The sequence below is a fragment of the Manis pentadactyla genome, chromosome 1 (assembly GCF_030020395.1).
Source record: "Manis pentadactyla isolate mManPen7 chromosome 1, mManPen7.hap1, whole genome shotgun sequence".
Taxonomy (NCBI): Eukaryota; Metazoa; Chordata; class Mammalia; order Pholidota; family Manidae; genus Manis; species Manis pentadactyla.
Genome location: NC_080019.1, coordinates 26,619,735 through 26,636,482, shown reverse-complemented (window position 1 = coordinate 26,636,482; position 16,748 = coordinate 26,619,735). Strand labels below are relative to the sequence as shown.

The 16,748-nt window shown below is 36.3% G+C and overlaps 1 long non-coding RNA gene across 1 annotated transcript; it reads right to left on the bottom strand.

Annotated features, from left to right (window-relative positions):
* Positions 1-1,515: 1,515 nt before the first annotated feature.
* On the bottom strand, positions 1,516-16,747 carry LOC118913749 (uncharacterized). Its single transcript, XR_005025316.2, has 3 exons — positions 16,597-16,747; positions 5,116-5,275; positions 1,516-4,148 (listed from the first exon to the last, which is right to left on the bottom strand). It is a non-coding gene; the product is annotated as an uncharacterized LOC118913749 (long non-coding RNA).
* Position 16,748: the final 1 nt, after the last annotated feature.

The following is a 16,748-nucleotide window of genomic DNA, read 5'->3' as shown; positions in this document are numbered from 1 at the left end:
TCTCCGTGGCCAATTTATGTTATGATGGCCTCACACTTTTCTGAATGGAGTGAATGAAATGTCTCCTTTCAGATTTTAAAATGGTGAGCTCCAATCACACAAAATATATGGATCAATGGCTTCGATAAAGTAGTTCATTCCACTTTCATGGAGAGGAATACAGTATTGGTTAACAGGTCACAATACTTGAAGGTGTACTCTTCCCCTCAGTAACCAGAAAGTGGGGAAAAATCACCTCCCTATTGGAACTATCAGACCAAAAGTATTTCAATTTTAAAATCACTCAGTTATTATAATAATGTAAATTTGGCATTTATTAAATATTGAGGTGATTTTTTCCATAATCCTTCCCATTTTGTTTTTTAGATTATATTCCTAAAATAAGTAAGACATTGATTATCAGGCTAAACATTTATAATACTCTATGTAACAATGTTAAGAGTTAAGAGGCTAAAAATAAAAATGGCCCACAACAGAAAATGTTTATATTGTATTTGGTTTTATGTCCTTGAATTATTTTTAGTTTTAGTTCTCCTGTTTACTTAGTCAATCAAAATAAATTATATGGTTGTTTCAGAAGACACACAATAGTCTTGATTACCCCATTACAGGGAGTCAAACAGAGACATTTCATGGTTGAAGTCATTCCTGTGCAGCATATTATTTGAAGTACTAGGCAATATGTGGGAAAGAACACTGCCTGCCTGATGGCTTCTGCGAGCCTCCTGCTAAGCGGCCACCCGGGTGCCGCAGGCAGCGGGCAACATTATCGTGGTTCCTGAAGATTCTTCCAACACCCGAGTTCCTACCTTAGCGGTGTTGCCCCTGCTCTTCCTACCCGAAGGCTCTTTTGTAGTTTTGTAAATCTCTTACTCTCTACATTACATCCCTTCTCGCTGTAAATACTTGGAGGGGTTTCTGCTCTCCTAACTGCCCTCTGGCTAATGCAATATTTGCCTCCGAAGTTGTTCTGAGCCAATCAGCTTCCTTGACGCTCAAGACTATCTTGTCGCTCATGGCCCCGAATCTATTGTTTACTAAAGCAAATCTAAATTTTATCCTCTGCTTATGTTAGTTGAATTAGAGTGCTACTTGAATTCATAGTCTGATGTTTTTTTTTTTTTACAGTGAAACTTAGGACATGATTGGGAAAGTGTGGATCCCAGAGTGTCAGACTTGAGTAATACGAGTGGATTCAGAAAAATCTGATGGCTTGTACCTTTCAAATTACACTGAGCCTGTTTCAGAAGAAACAGCCTGCTTTTCTTGGCCTCAGGGCATTTGATTTCCTTTCTTGGAAACCCTTTATTGCCTTTAATTGAGGCATTTTACTTATTCCGCAAAATGTGCTCTCCACACTTAATACTTATAAATCTATTACTAGGGTTAGAATCTGCATGTTTCTTTGTGAAAAAATGAAAGTGTAGAAAGGAAAATGAAAAGATAGCGTGAATACCAAAATAATCACAACATGTTTTCAATTTATTTCAACACAGATCTGGAGAATCCTGTGGGCACGGATTCCATGGGTGTTAAACTGGGGAGGGACTAACCTAACGCTGTCAGGCAGAATTTATTGGCAGGGTGTATTTATCAGAGTTTCTCTAATGTGCTAACCTAAGCCACTGGGAATGGTTTCAAGAGTTTACTCGGTTGGTTACTTGGTTTATTTAATCTGAGAATCAACCTTCATCTGTAATAATGTATCAAAAGAATAAGGAGAAAGAAATGTTGAAGTACCTTTATTATGTATAAGTTGTTCCCCTAACCTACTCCATGCCTCGAGGAATCTGGAAGGACATTCTCCCTAAAGCACTAAGACGTACATTGGTAAGAGAGTTCCAGTATCCTTGAAGAGCTCTACATTGGTTCTTTGCAGAAGTGATGCTAAATATTATACCTTGAAACATATTCCTTAATTTTATTGGGGAGGGATGGGATCTGTAAATGGCAGAAGCCAAGTAATAGCACTTAATTTCTAAATACAAAATGATCTCAGATTCAGTAATAGGCAGAAATTTGGAGCAATAATCAGAATGAAGTAACGAATAGAGATGTTTATAGGCAGCTAGCTGATGATGCCAGTTAGACAGATGGGCAGCCTACAGAAGTCTCATTTGGTCTCACGCGTAATTTCTCGGTTTCTAAATAGAAACCGGACATGTGGCACCACCACAGGCCCTGAACCAGTTCCCAGACCTAAGCCCATTCACAGACTCAATGCCATACGAAAGAGCAGGTAGGTATCCCTGGAGACCAGGCAAAAGGGCCTCAAGTATGAACTCTAAATTTCCTTCTCATTTTCAGGAAATAGAAACTGTAGCCATTTTACCATGGAAACAAGGTACTGGGGGAAGATAAGCACTGAAAAGTGACTCTGAGATGAAATTAGTATCTGCGAATCCAAAATGTCATAGTGCTTCATCAGTTAGAGGGAAAGTTTCCAGTGGTCAGGTGATAAATGACAATTTTATCCCAGTCTGTGTCACTGTAGGTCCATTCAGTCAAAGAATCAACCATCTGCTGATTCCTGAATTTGCAGTTGGCATAGACACGCTCTGCCGCTTGCAGGTTTCCTGCCTTGGATCACTGAGAAGGCTATTGTGGTAGGAAGGGTTCGGGAAACCCTGGAACAGGCCATCCCTTCCAAATTATAAATCAGAAGTATTACTGCAAACCTGAGGTAACTGCAAATGCCACTGCATCCACCCAAGACTAGCAGAGTGTAGAAAGAGTGATTCCTGTTGAAGCTTCATTTAACTCACCTATTTAGTTTCTATGGAGGACAGAAAATACAATGGTTTCCTGTAGACAATATTAGGTGGTGATTCCAATGCAGCTTCTATTTCAGATGTGATCTTATTACAGAAAGAAATTCACAGAGCTCTTGAGACATGGTTTGAAGTTACTAGAGTTATTAAAAGCCCCTTTTTTCTATTTCTATGTACTAATTAGCAAAGACCACCAGAAACAGTTCATTTTCACATGGTAGAGAGAACACCATACCTTCTCTGTTGTAATTTAAGGATATATGATCTATCTCTGTCTTAATCTAGTGCACAAGAGAATTCACAGGCCTATCTTCTTTGACATTATCTACCACTGTCCCCCATATTGGTAAGTTCATGCTGATTGGACCTGGTGAACAGGACGTGGCAAACATCCTAGATAACTTGATAAAATACATGCTACCAGAAGGTATGTGGTGTATCTCCATGAATATTCCCCACTTTTAAGAAGTGTCTGGAGGCCCAGTGCTCTAGACATATTGAGATGTTTCCTTCAACCATGAAGACATGTTGCTGGACCCTTATCACCAAGAAAAAGGCACTGTATTTGAACTATATCTGGTGTATTCTCTGTGTATTTTGGAAGCAACATGTAAAATAAGTGAATTTGCTGCTCCAACCCACCTACTAAGTAACCTATAAGGCTTTGGGTGGATCTAGAACTAGAAAGAACTATGCAGTAGTCACATACTATTTTGCAACTCTACCTAATGGCCCAGTAGATGCAGTGCCTCCAAGTATCGGAGGCAAATAGAGAGGTTGTATGGAACTTCTGGTAAGTCTTGATAAAGAACCACTGCACAGATCCAGTAGCCATGCTTACTTCTGCAAATAATTAGTCTCTTTTTGAGAAATAGCCCCTGGCTTCCTACTGGCTCCTTTCAGAAATTGATTATTTTAAAAGACATGAATTGTTGTCTGACCTTCCAAGTTATTAAGTAGAGGCTATAAAGCAGCACTGTAAATGGAAGTAATTCTTACAAGATTAGGCTCAAGCAAGTCCTGAAAGCACAAGTAGAGCTACATGAGTAAGCGCTCCATTATTTCCATGGCACCTACTCAGACTACATTTCACCTCTTCTTTAACCTAACAAAGACCACAGTGAACTAACTAAACAAAGACCCCATGAGCAGTTGACTGAGAGGAAAAAAAGAAACTTAAACCAAAAAACCTGAGGCAATATGCTGACACCAGTCAGAAGTGGACTGCTGCATCACTACAGCTCCTAAAGGGCAGTGAGAGTGGGAAATCGTCCAGTGGGCAGAGCTTCAGGCAGCTGATCTGCTTAGTCACTATTTGTGTAATAAAGCAGGAATGGCGGTCCCTCCACAGTGGGCTGAGGATTTATGTGATGATTTCTGCAAAATAAAAAGATTAGAGAATTGGTGGCAAGGAGGTTTGTGAATGGACCATTTGGAATGGACACACAGTGGCGTCTGGTAGCTCGCCGTGATCGTATGGTGGTTAGTACTCTGCGTTGTGGAATGGACACACATTTATAGTCTATTGTTGTTCCAAATGAATGCTATAGATGAATGCCAGGAGGAGTATTAACCAGATGGACAAAATTAGTTGACGTTCTGTGACTGCTAGTCAGCCTTCAACCACTGCAGGGTTTACTCAGTGTGGCATCTGCAGCAAGGATTGAAGTTACCTGAGGTCGAGAAATTAAACTTACCCCCATCAAGGCTGATTCAGCTACTGTTAATGTTAAATGACTAACCTCCCAGTGACAAACACCAGCCACGAGCCCTGTCAGGGCACTGCAGGCAGAGAGGGCCGACCAGCCGCCTTTAGATAGTTTGATTCCACTGGACTGCTCCCATGATGGAGGGAGCTCAGATTTGGGATTACTAAAGCACTTATACTTATTTTGTACATAGTTTTGTCTTCTCTGTTTCAATGGCTTTGCCAGCATCACCACCCAAAGATTTACTGAGTGTCATATTCACTGTGATGATGTCCTTCAGGGCACTGCACTTGACTAAGGAGTTTCTTTTACAGAAGGAAGAATTAATTGTGCTGGCTGACCCCATGGCATTCCCTGGTTGTATCATGTACCTTCTTACTCAGAAGCAACAGGCATAATATAACGGTTGAACAGATTATTAGACTCAATTACTGTACTGGTCAGGGTGGGGTGCTCTCCCACAAGATACAGTGTACACATTGAACTGGTACCAAAATCTGTGGCTCGTTCTTCTAAAGGTACACAAGTTCTGGAACAAAGAGTGGAAATAGAAAGTCTCCTTACTGTTTTTACTAATGAATTGCCTGAAAACTTTGTGTTCCCCATCCCTGAAATGTTAGGTTCTGCTCACTCACATGAAGGTCTTGTGTCCCAAGGGATTAATGCTTCCCGTAGGAGATGAAACAATGGCTCCACTGAACTAGAAGTTGAGACTGTGACCTGGCCATTTTGGCTCCTTCTGCCACCACATGAATACTAGAGAACACTTGATTATTATGGGGAACTGGGTTGCTTCTGTAATACAGACAAGAAGGAGTTTATCTGAAACATGTAGTATGTATTATATAACATGATAAGTGGTATAATATTTAATATAAAATATGGAAAGTATGTCACATGCAAGTATATATTCACAGCTTCATAATGTTTATTGACTGCTGACTGTGTGCTAGCATTAGGATAAATGTGTTGCATGTTTATCTCTTTTAGCACTCTCAACAGCAGTCAGAGGAGGAGACTGAGACTGAGAAAGGATGAGTAACTAATGCAAAGTCACAAAGCTTTTAGGTGGAATAGTCAGGATTTTAGCACAGGGCACTGATCCTAAAGCCTAAATCTAATTGACAAAATAAGACAAACAAAGCATCAACTTGCAACATCTACTTTCAACACTTACACTGAAACTGAAGATGTAAAGAAAAGTAAAAACATGAAAAAATCATTTAACTATAGAAGTTGAAGAAAAAAAACAAAGAATACAGAAGATTTAAGTTTAATAAGGAAATAGAGAACATTAATGAATTAGGACACAAAAATGATACATAAATCTAAGAGCTTGCCCTTTGAATGAGTAAAATATTTATATAGAGTTTATATATATAGTTTATATATACAGTTTATGTATAGTTAATATATTGTTTATATATGGTTTATATATAGTTTGAACAGACATCAGAAAAATTCATGAGAGCTGCTGATTGATATAAAACAAAAGAATGAATTCCAGGTGTGAATGTAATTCAAACAAAATTATTTCTGCTAATTAATCAGAATTCTTTCCCCACTGAACTGATTTCCATTTCTGCCTATTACCTTACTTCTGATGTTTTCCTTTCTAAAATATATTTTGATTCATTTTTTTTCCAAAAATTAATTTTCCTCTATTTACCTCCCATTTATACATGTCCAATAATAAAAAAATTCTAAACTTAAAGGGGACATCAGTAATTAATGCTAACTTTGAATCACATACATCCAATTTAACCTTGTAAAATCTCTTGGTTCCCTGAATGAGTAGTATTACCACCTACAAATTAATAAGAAAATGCCAGGATATAGGAAAATAAGGAGAGGTGAATGCACAGGTTTATTCTAACATACACACATTAAATTTTTGAAGTCGTGTCCTCTTTATTGTTTTTGAATATTATACTAGCATATACTTCTAATATGTCACAAAGTTGTCAAAGTTTGTACTATTTGGGAGCATACCGAGGAAAAGCATAAAATACTCAATGCTGAGAAAGATATGGGATAAGATGACTGAAACAAGTTATAATAGTAGATTCCAGAAACAATCTGTTTTTTCAGGGTAAAATTAGCACCATTATTATCATTACCAGAATGTAAAAGTATCTAAACTCTCCTACATTAATTGCACTATCCTTGGAAAAGACTGTTAATTAATAAATTTCATCCTTATCCACTAAAAAAAAGAAATACAAAAATGGAAATAAACACAACCCTTATCTGAAGTAGCATTTAACTAAAGAAGACATATAGTTACATAAGATTTATATCATGTCTACACACACACAGAGCATACAATATCCCTAACAGCATGCATATGTTATGTACAAGAATTATTTTACTTTATTCTGTAAATGCCCACATATAATTGAGATTAAATGGTAGAATCTCTCTATTTTAAGATCAGACAGTGAGAATTAAAGGTAAATACACAAGGAGAAATCATCGCATTGTATTTGATTAATTATGGAGGGTTTCTGGATAATGTAAATGTAAGAAAGCGTTTTGAATGATGATTTGCAGGAAGATTGAAGAAACATTTCTGTTTGAAAGATACTTCCAAAATGAAGTAAGTGTGCGTAACAATAAAACATAAGTTTGCATGAGTAGAGTGGGGAGGCAGGCTCAGAAGCAGTTGTGCAGTCATGGAATTTTATATATTTTGTAATTCTGCATTTTCCATATACTTACTATACATATGGAAACAAAGTCATCCTGAAATAGCACATACCTTACTGATTTGTAAAAGACAATGGGTGTTTGTATTATTCCAGTCTTATTTATGCCAGGAATTTCTTTTTAATCTTGATTGCAATCAAATTAATGTGATGACTCCTTAGGGGGTCACCACCCACAAGTTTGAAAAATGGTGCACCTCCTCACACGACACTCACTGATTTAGTCTAGAGTATTCATGGCTTCCTTCCATGCCCCATTCTTTCTATCTTTTGTGCATTGCTCCTGCTTTTCATGCTCTTCCACTCTGCATATATCCTTACTGCCTCTGATTTTGAAGCGTACAGAATTTTTTTATTTTTGAACATTTGAGTAATTATAAATGCCTGCTCATTTTTTTTTTTGTGCATGCTCTTGCTGCCCTACCAGTTCTTCTACCAGAAGTTCTGTGTGGCTTTCTAGAAGAGTAGCAGAGACTACTTTGTGGCCCTCATTGTATGCTTCCCCATGGCTATATGCACATTGAAATGTTAAAAAAAATTTTAAGTACCCCTATATTCCCCTCTTTCAAGATTTAGCCTTCTATTGACATGGATATAGAAAATATGGCTGAGATTTTATAGGAACAAATATGTTAAGAGTAGTATGATAAAAATATAGCAATATCTAATTCTAGGAAATAAAAGAAGCAATGGCCAAAGTGACAAAACATTCTTATTCAAGAAAGACTTTGAATCCTATTAAAAAACTGAAGTCTGTATATGTGTATTTATGTGTATGTACACAGAAGTCTAACCACAGAATCAAGTATAGACAAATATGTTCACCAGTAACAAAATGTCTAAAGTTAAAAAAAAAAAGGAAAACCTGTCTGTTGGTGTTTCCTATAGTAAAAATGTAGCTTATCCTAGGATTTTGGATAATTCACTATGTAACACTCAAAAAAAGAATGCTTGCAGTCCATGAAATTTAGTCAGCCTAGTCTATCAATGTTCCCTAACTAATTTTAGAACTAATAGGACTATTTCTTTTCTCACTTTAACTTTATGTTTAAATTCTTTAGTTCTCTAAAAGAAAGTTATTACTATCTCTTTTAATAGTTCAATAATTGAATAATAGTGGTCTGGTTGCTGATATTTTTTGAAGTGCAATTCTGTCCCCCAAAATTTTTTGGAAAGGAAAAGCAATTTTTAATAAATCACAACAGAGAAAAATAATAAATTGTGGATTATAGAAAAATACATGTATTAATTTCTATGAAGGCTTCACTCATTAAACAGTTCTTGGATAGTTCTGATTTTCTATACGTTTTAGATTTAAATCATAGTATGTGACTATTAAACCTCTTCATAGACTATCATTTAAAAACATACAGTTGCCACTGGCAATTGTTGCTGAAGGACAAGAGATCCAGCTCTAAGGGAGTTCTGACACTGCCACCACAGCCTGGGGAAGGAGAGAGAAGATTGTGGCTCAGACTTAGATTCCATTTCTCTAAACCATTTCTGGATAAGAAATAGCTAAATCACCTCGCATTGATCCTGGTTAGGAAGGCATCTATGAATGTGGATAAATTAAATATCCTCCTATTTTTTAGTAATGACTTGCATGAACACCTGCCATATACATATTCCTGTCAAATTTAAGGGTAATGCAAAATGAAGAATAGTATGCTAGATGACTAAACTGAACTCGGGAGGTTTTCTGTACATTGAAAGATGAAAAGATATGCCCTAAACCAGGCAATGGTATTTAATACATTAAAATATCAATTTTCACACTTAGGTTCAGAGAATCTTTTGACTCATACGCTCATATGGCCCCTAGAAAACCACAGCATCCAGTTAGGATAGTTACAAGTTAGGACTTGATTACAAGTCCATAATGTGGGCCAAGAGTGGAAGCCACCTCTTAGAAAAATGTTTACATAAGCTCAGACAGTGTTAATAGTGTTCAGAACTTTAAAAAGAACTATTCCTTTGCACGGGTTAAATCACGTATGTTCTGGTCATCTTTAGACCCAGCCCTTGAAAGACAAAAGCAAATTATATTGTCCAGAAAAGACAATCAGGATGGTGATGGGTTTTTGAAATAAGCAGTAAAGGAAATAAGAAATAGTGGTAAATGAAAATAAATTGCGGGTGTGTGCTAAATCTTTCCATAATGGAAATTTTGTCACGTGAAAGGAGGATTAGATATATTCTCTGAAAGTCTGCAGAAGAGATCTAGGATCAAAATATAGAAAAAGTGTGAAGATTAAGCATGAAGAATGCAATTGTGATAACATTGTCCAACAGTGGAACACAGGCATCATATGCTGAGGTACTCAGTGTCACTGGAAGTATTCAGAGGTGTTTTCCCGTAATATCATCAAAAGCATTCACATACCAAGAATTATGACATTGTTTCTTTGGCATTCTAGGACTCTAACTGCATTCTCACAAAGGTAGCATAGCTTCAACTAGACAGTAGAGCTCTCTAAGCGAGACATAAGGTACTTGAATTGATTTGTCTAAAAGAAAATGGTCTAAAACACACTTGAATATAAACTTTAATATTGATGTTCATAAGCAAGATGCAAAATCATTTCTCATACTTTGTCTCACCCTATCTAAAACAGTGAGATGTCATTTTTAAAAAGGTGAGTCCAAACTTTTCAAGAATTTGGAATTTGTAAGATAAACCCTCTCAAAAAAAGGATACAAAATCTGTACTATCCATTACTTTTCAGACATAACTAATTTACTAATTTTACCCAACACCTACCAATTCCAGACAAATAACACTCCAAAATTTAAGAGGAAACAAACATAAAAACAGAAAGATAAAAAACAGATTCACTGACAGCTAATAAGGAAATTTTGTTTTATCTAACAGACATGGTATTGGCTTTTTAAAGGGAACATTTTATGGGCTTTAGTTGTAGAAGGAAAAGAGACATTGTAATATGTAATGCAGGAAAAAGAAGTCTATATCAGATTTTTATAGGGAATGTTCTTTATTCTTTCTCTATAATAACAAAAAAAAAAATCAGTTGGCTACGGGCTGCATGAACATGCTATTTAGAATGAAAAGTTGACATCTGGATCCAGGCCAAGGAGTAAAAGCATCATGTTATATATTTACTCAGGAATCACAAAAGTTCATTTCAAGGTTAAGAAACTTGCATAACAGAAAGTTTTTAGCAAAGTTTACTCTAAGTTTGGCTACAATATATGTACATAAAATGTCTAAAATTGAATCCATGATTGGGCAAATATAGTGCCTTTGAAGTTACATAAAATATTTAGTAATGCCTTAGCATTCATCATTGCATGTTTTAAACATGAACAGCTTTAATTTATGTTATTAATTCCTTGACCAAATGGATTTCCTTAAGAGAATTATATCAAGTGGTATCTTCCTAATGCCAGTAATAATAGTTACAAAATTAAGGGTATTTGAAACATTATACTTTTATCCACAGAACATATTCTCATTATATTTAAATAATTCCTCTGTCCTTTAACCCTTAATGTTCCCTTTCAAAAACTTAAGAAAATATTTTATATTTATGTTTGTATTTGATATCCAGATTTTTTATTATTGTGTGTCAAATAAGGAATTGTTTTTAAAGGAGACCATAAATAGAGCTGCACAGAATAAAAGAACAATATTTTAGCAAACAAAATTGCATCTTACAAGGGTACAATAAGGTCAACTAATGAATAAATTTAGGTGAAAAATATTCCTATGATGTTTACTGGAATGTATGTCATAAAAACTTTTCTGGAAGGCATTTTGGTAACAAATAGAAAAAGTTTATATACACATACTTGATTCAATGATTCCACCCCAAGGATTTTATTGAAAATAATTAGCTAAGTGTGTTATAATGTTTATTCAAGGTTGCACATAAACAGTGGAGACAACAGCAGTATGGGAGAATATATTTGTAAACGACATATCTGATACAGGGTTAACATCTAACTATATAAAGAACTCACATGGTTCAATACCCAAAAAGCAAATAACCCAATTAAAAAATGGGCAGAGGATATGAACAAACACTTCTTTAAAGAAGAAATTCAGATGGCCAACAGGCACATGAAAAGATGCTCCACATCACTAATTATCAGGCAAATGCAAATTAAAACCACAGTGAGATATCACCTCACACCAGTTAGGATGACCAACATCCAAAAGATAAGGAACAACAAATGCTGGTGAGGATGGGGAGAAAGGGGAACCCTCCTACAATGCTGGTGGGAATGTAAGCTAATTCAACCACTGTGGAAAGCAATATGGAGGTTTCTCAAAAAGCTAAAAATAGAAATACCATTGACACGGGAATTCCACTCCTAGGAATCTACCCAAAGAAAACAAGATCCCAGATTCAAAAAGACAGATGCACCCCTATGTTTATCGCAGCACTATTTATAATAGCCAAGAAATGGAAGCAACCTAAGTGTCCATCAGTAGATGAACGGATAAAGAAGATGTGGTACATATACACAATGGAATATTATTCAGCCATAAGAAGAAAACAAATCCTACCATTCTTAACAACATGGATGGAGCTAGAGGGTATTATGCTCAGTGAAATAAGCCAGGCAGAGAAAGACAAGTACCAAATGATTTCACTCATCTGTGGAGTATAACAACAATCCAAAACTACAGGAACAAAACAGCAGCAGACTCACAGACTCCAAGAAGAGACTAGTGGTTACCAAAGGGAAGGGGGTAGGGAGGGCAGGTGGGGAGGGCGGGAGAAGGGGATTGAGGGGCATTATGATTGGCATACATGATGTGGGGGGGGTCATGGGGAAGACAGTGTAGCACAGAGAAGACAAGTAGTGACTCTATAGCATCTTACTATGCTGATGGACAGTGACTGCAATGGGGTGGGGGAGAGACTTGATTATATGGGTGAATGTTGTAACTACAATGCTGCTCATGTGAAACTTTCACAAGATTGTATAACAATGATACCTTAAAAAAAATGGAGACAACATAAAGGACCATCAATAATGGCTTTAAAATGTACATAATTGTCTAACCACAGAGTCATGCACAATTCAAATTTTAATTAACATGAAGAATATTCAAGTGGAAAAAACAGGCTATGGAAGAAAGTAGGTAATATGAATATTTTTATGTGTGTAGAAAAAATAGTAAGAAAGAGAATTCTAACTATTAAAAATGATTACAGTTGAGTTTGGGACAGTGGAGGATGAACTGAGGAAGAAAATTTACATGAAGTCTTCTAAAAAATTTATTAAAAAAAGATTTTGTTGTCATCTTAAACTAGTAAGTTTCTAACTTTCTAATATAAAGAAAAAAACTGACCATTCAAAAGCCTCTATGCAATTACATAAAAATAAATTTATTTTTCAATGTGACTTTTAATCACTTTAAGCAAAATAAAATATCCCCAAAATAGTAATGATAATGTTTCGATTGTTAATTCCCAGGTGCCAAGTCCTTTGCTGCCATCTCCTGGAAGTCGGTGGCTCATGCAGGCCATGGCATTTCTTTCCCCTTCTGGAAAAGACATCCCACAGAACGAAAACAAGGAATAATTACATTCTTATGAGTGCAATGCTAAGGCAAAATTAAATTTTACACATAGTCTTGCAGAATTTGTTTTATTCCTATCATCTGTACCTGGACTTTGGCCTTCCTTTCCTTGAAAATTCATAAAAACTACAGAACTTTTGTGTAAAACATGAAATTAATAATTTTTATTTTTTTATTCCCAAACCAGATGTCTTAAGGGAAGTGGCTAGGAAGGTGCCAAGCAATTCCAAAAAGGTAGATGAAAGGGGACTACACATGGAAGAAATGACACAGAAAGATACCTCCGGGCTAATACATCAGCAAAGATAGAAAACAGGAGAACCTAAGAATAGTGTAGTTTTGCACAGGAAAATGTTATTAGAAGTGAAGATTTCTTAAAACCACAGTAACACCATAAAGTCTATATAACAAATCAGTCTTATTTGGGACATTTTTTAAGTGAAAATAATCACCTGATTATTGAATTGAGTAACTTTTTTTCAAACCTACTTGAGTCTTAAGATGTTACCATAACTTTGTCTTTCTCTTCATCACTAACATCTGGAAAGAATGTCAGTTTCTTTCTGAGTCCCACTCCCTCATCTCCCATTCACCTCTAGACTTAATGCAATTTTTCCTCACCTTCCTTCTGATCTAGCTGAGTGCTTAAATGTTTAACTCTGGGGTAGGTGGGAGGGAAGTAGGTGATGGAAAGGATTTCTCGGAAGTGTAGTGCTGTATTGCTTGCAAATTTAAAATAATTCTATTATGACCGGTTTCAAGCTAGCAGCTCAATGTTGCTGAACTAAGAGTTGGGACTGGCTTTGTGCAATAGACCCCTGAGCAAGTAAGAGCCGGTCCCAGCTCACCTAAGAGACCCTCCAGGGAAACTGCCGTGCCTTCAGCACTGCACAGATCTTAGGGTATGGTGTACGCACTGACAGATGCAAACTTGTAGTTTCCATCCCAGCTGCTTAACTACTAGATAACACTGGCCGCTCCTTCACTGGTGCACCATTCTCCTCCATTTCTCGGGCAGTGCCATCCTGCTCTTTGCTTCCCAGAGCCCCTGCTCACCCCTGCCTGCTTGATGTTCCTCAGGGTTCCGCCCTCCGTCCCTTCTGCGCCCACCCTCATCCTACCAGCCTCACACCTACGCCTACCACTGCAGGCACTTCCAACTCAGTGAGCCCAAATCCGGCATCAGATTTTCCCTGCTTCCTTTTTTGCTTCCCCTACACACACGACTTTTGCTATGTTATCAATCGTATTATAGAAAGTACCTTGACACATATCCATTCTTTTCCATTTTCACTGCCTTTGCCTTCTTCCCTGTCTGGGTGGCATCTCTCCTGAGCTGCCTGGGTGACCCCTTCCATGGAGCCTTCTTCCAGCTCCTTTGGTCCTCAATTCATCCTTCAACTCATCACCAAAATGACCTTTTTAAATCACAGTCAAGTCATGACACTTCCTAGTTTCTCCCATTTTTCCTATGACCTAAAATATTAATTTGATAGCAATTACTTCAAGGCAATTCATTAATTATCCAGCCAATGCCTGGAAGACTAAGACCCCCACTAACCTTAGCTTTTAGCCCCAGAATAGGCCATGATTGTCCCAGTTTCCTCGCATTGTAGCAGGAACCAACAGAAATAAGACGTATTAACTATAATAAGATAGAATTACGTAAATACTTTCAGCTTTTCCCATTCTGAACAAGAAATTTGACTGAAAATGTTATGTACATGAGTAGAAAATATGGTATGGAGTTTGTATTAATTCCATATTGCTGCCATAGCAGATTACCACAAACTTGGTGCTTCAAATAAATTCCTTACTCCTCCTTATCTCCTAACCTCATTAGTCAATTCAAACTTACTTTGTCTGTGAAAACTTTGTAGAACCTCCAGGAAGAATTCTTTCCTCTCATGAAAGCTTCTTACTTTGTACTTCTATGGAGAAATCATCACGGTGATAGATAATCATGTGTTTACCAAGGTTTTCAGCTATCTCTAGCCTGTGGGATTTCTAAGGCAGGGACCTACTCTGGTTACACTTGAATTCACAAAGTCTGACCCAGAACATTATTGATACGTGTATGTATACTAAATGAATGAATGAATGAATGAATGAGTGAGTGAATGACTGTGTGAAGGCAAGGCTCAGAAATGAAAACTACATTAAACTCAAAAAAGTTTGCTTTGCAAATACTTCTGAGATCAAATATATATTAGAAAAATGAAAATGAAATAAAGAGGAAAATTTACATAAACTACTGAAATTTAGAGTGTTGCAGTGTTTTCACTTTTTTTTAATTGAGTACCTGTGGGCTTCTTTTGGAATGTTCCAAAAATTGTTTTCAGTTTAAAATGCAATTTGTTTACTCATGAGTTCATTTAACAATTATATGTGTATTGTAAACTATGCTGTAGATAAAATACTATTAATTCAAATATTATGTAATGCTTTAGTAGCATATTATACTGAAAATATTAGCAAATATATACTGCTGCTTAAAATAAGACAACAGTAGAAGGATATTGTGCTTTAACTCTTGTGGAGAAATTAACCTGAGTTATTGAGTTTACTATAGCTTTGTAAGATATAGCTTTATATCCTTTATTATTTTGTTTTAAGTTGAAAATAAAAATCTAGTGGGTTCTGTAGAAACCATAGGATATTTTCTGTAAGGCTCTTTAAATTAATTTTTTGTGTATTTTATTTTAAATCCCATCTAAATGAGAACTATATCAGATAAAAGGATTAAAAGTGAAGTATTCTGAATGAATGTAAATATTCAAACATGAACAAATTAATACTTCAAAGATAAGAAATGTGGATACTGTCTTCTCACTGTGTACACAGGTACCACATAGAATCATATCTGTTGATTAATAAATTACATGGATCAGAAACTGGTGAGAATGGAAAATACCTTACGCAGAGTCTCACTCAAAAACATTTGAAGCACCAAAATTAAGCAAATGTTGATCAAACTGACTTTTTCAAAAAAGGACAAGTTCAGCAAAACCCAAACACACTTCTTAAAAAGTTGCATTGCAAATGCCATTAAAAGCATAGGTTTGGGTAGGTTTGGGTGTTTTTACTAAATTTTGTATTTTTTATTATACATGTTTAGTTTTTTAATACATTATTAAATCTATATCTCATTGTGATTTGTTTATAAATAATTGTTGAATAAGTGAAAAATCATTAAATTTTAGGGATATGGGAAAAAATACCAGGTATAAGTTTAATTACTAGCCAATGAATTCATTTAAATGAATTTTTAATTTTAAATTTAACTAGGATTACACTTCTGTTAAATTAAAAATAGTAAAATCCATGTTATTTGAAAGCCTTTAAAGAAGTGTTTTTATATATATTTAAAGATTGTCTCTGCTAACTAGATGTTGGTTTTGTCAGCACGTTGTCCTCCAGTTTATTAGATCATCTTATTTGTTGACTGGCGATTTTAAGGGGACTATCAATTGCTTATAGAAAGGAGGAAACTTTACATTAAAGAAATACTTGGAATGGGTTTTTATCCTTAGAGACTGAGTGGCATAAAAACGTTATCTAATGTTGACTGAATGCAATCCCAGGCGCTCTTGCAAGTATTCCACCTGCATTATTTCAGTCAATACTTACAGCAACACTTTAAGGTAGCTATTATAATTATTATTATCTTTCCCCCCCCCCAGAAAATTAAACTGAGTCATTAAGACGTTAACTTGCGCATCAACCGGGTACAGGGAAGGGTGCCAGGATTCCCACGTGCAGTTTAACTCCTGGGCCTGGAAACGTCACTATTGTGCCATTCTTTTTGAACTATCAGTACCCTATTCTGTCAATACACTTCTCCGACTTACAGAACTTCACGTCCTAACTGGTAGAACAATGCACGTGCTGTGGCTCAAGCAGCAGGTCAAGACCCTCACTCCACCAGCAAGCGCCAGGCTCTCGACACCCGAGGGCGAGCTGGGAGGGTCCTGCCCCCCCAGCAACAGGGAAGCACCGGCGG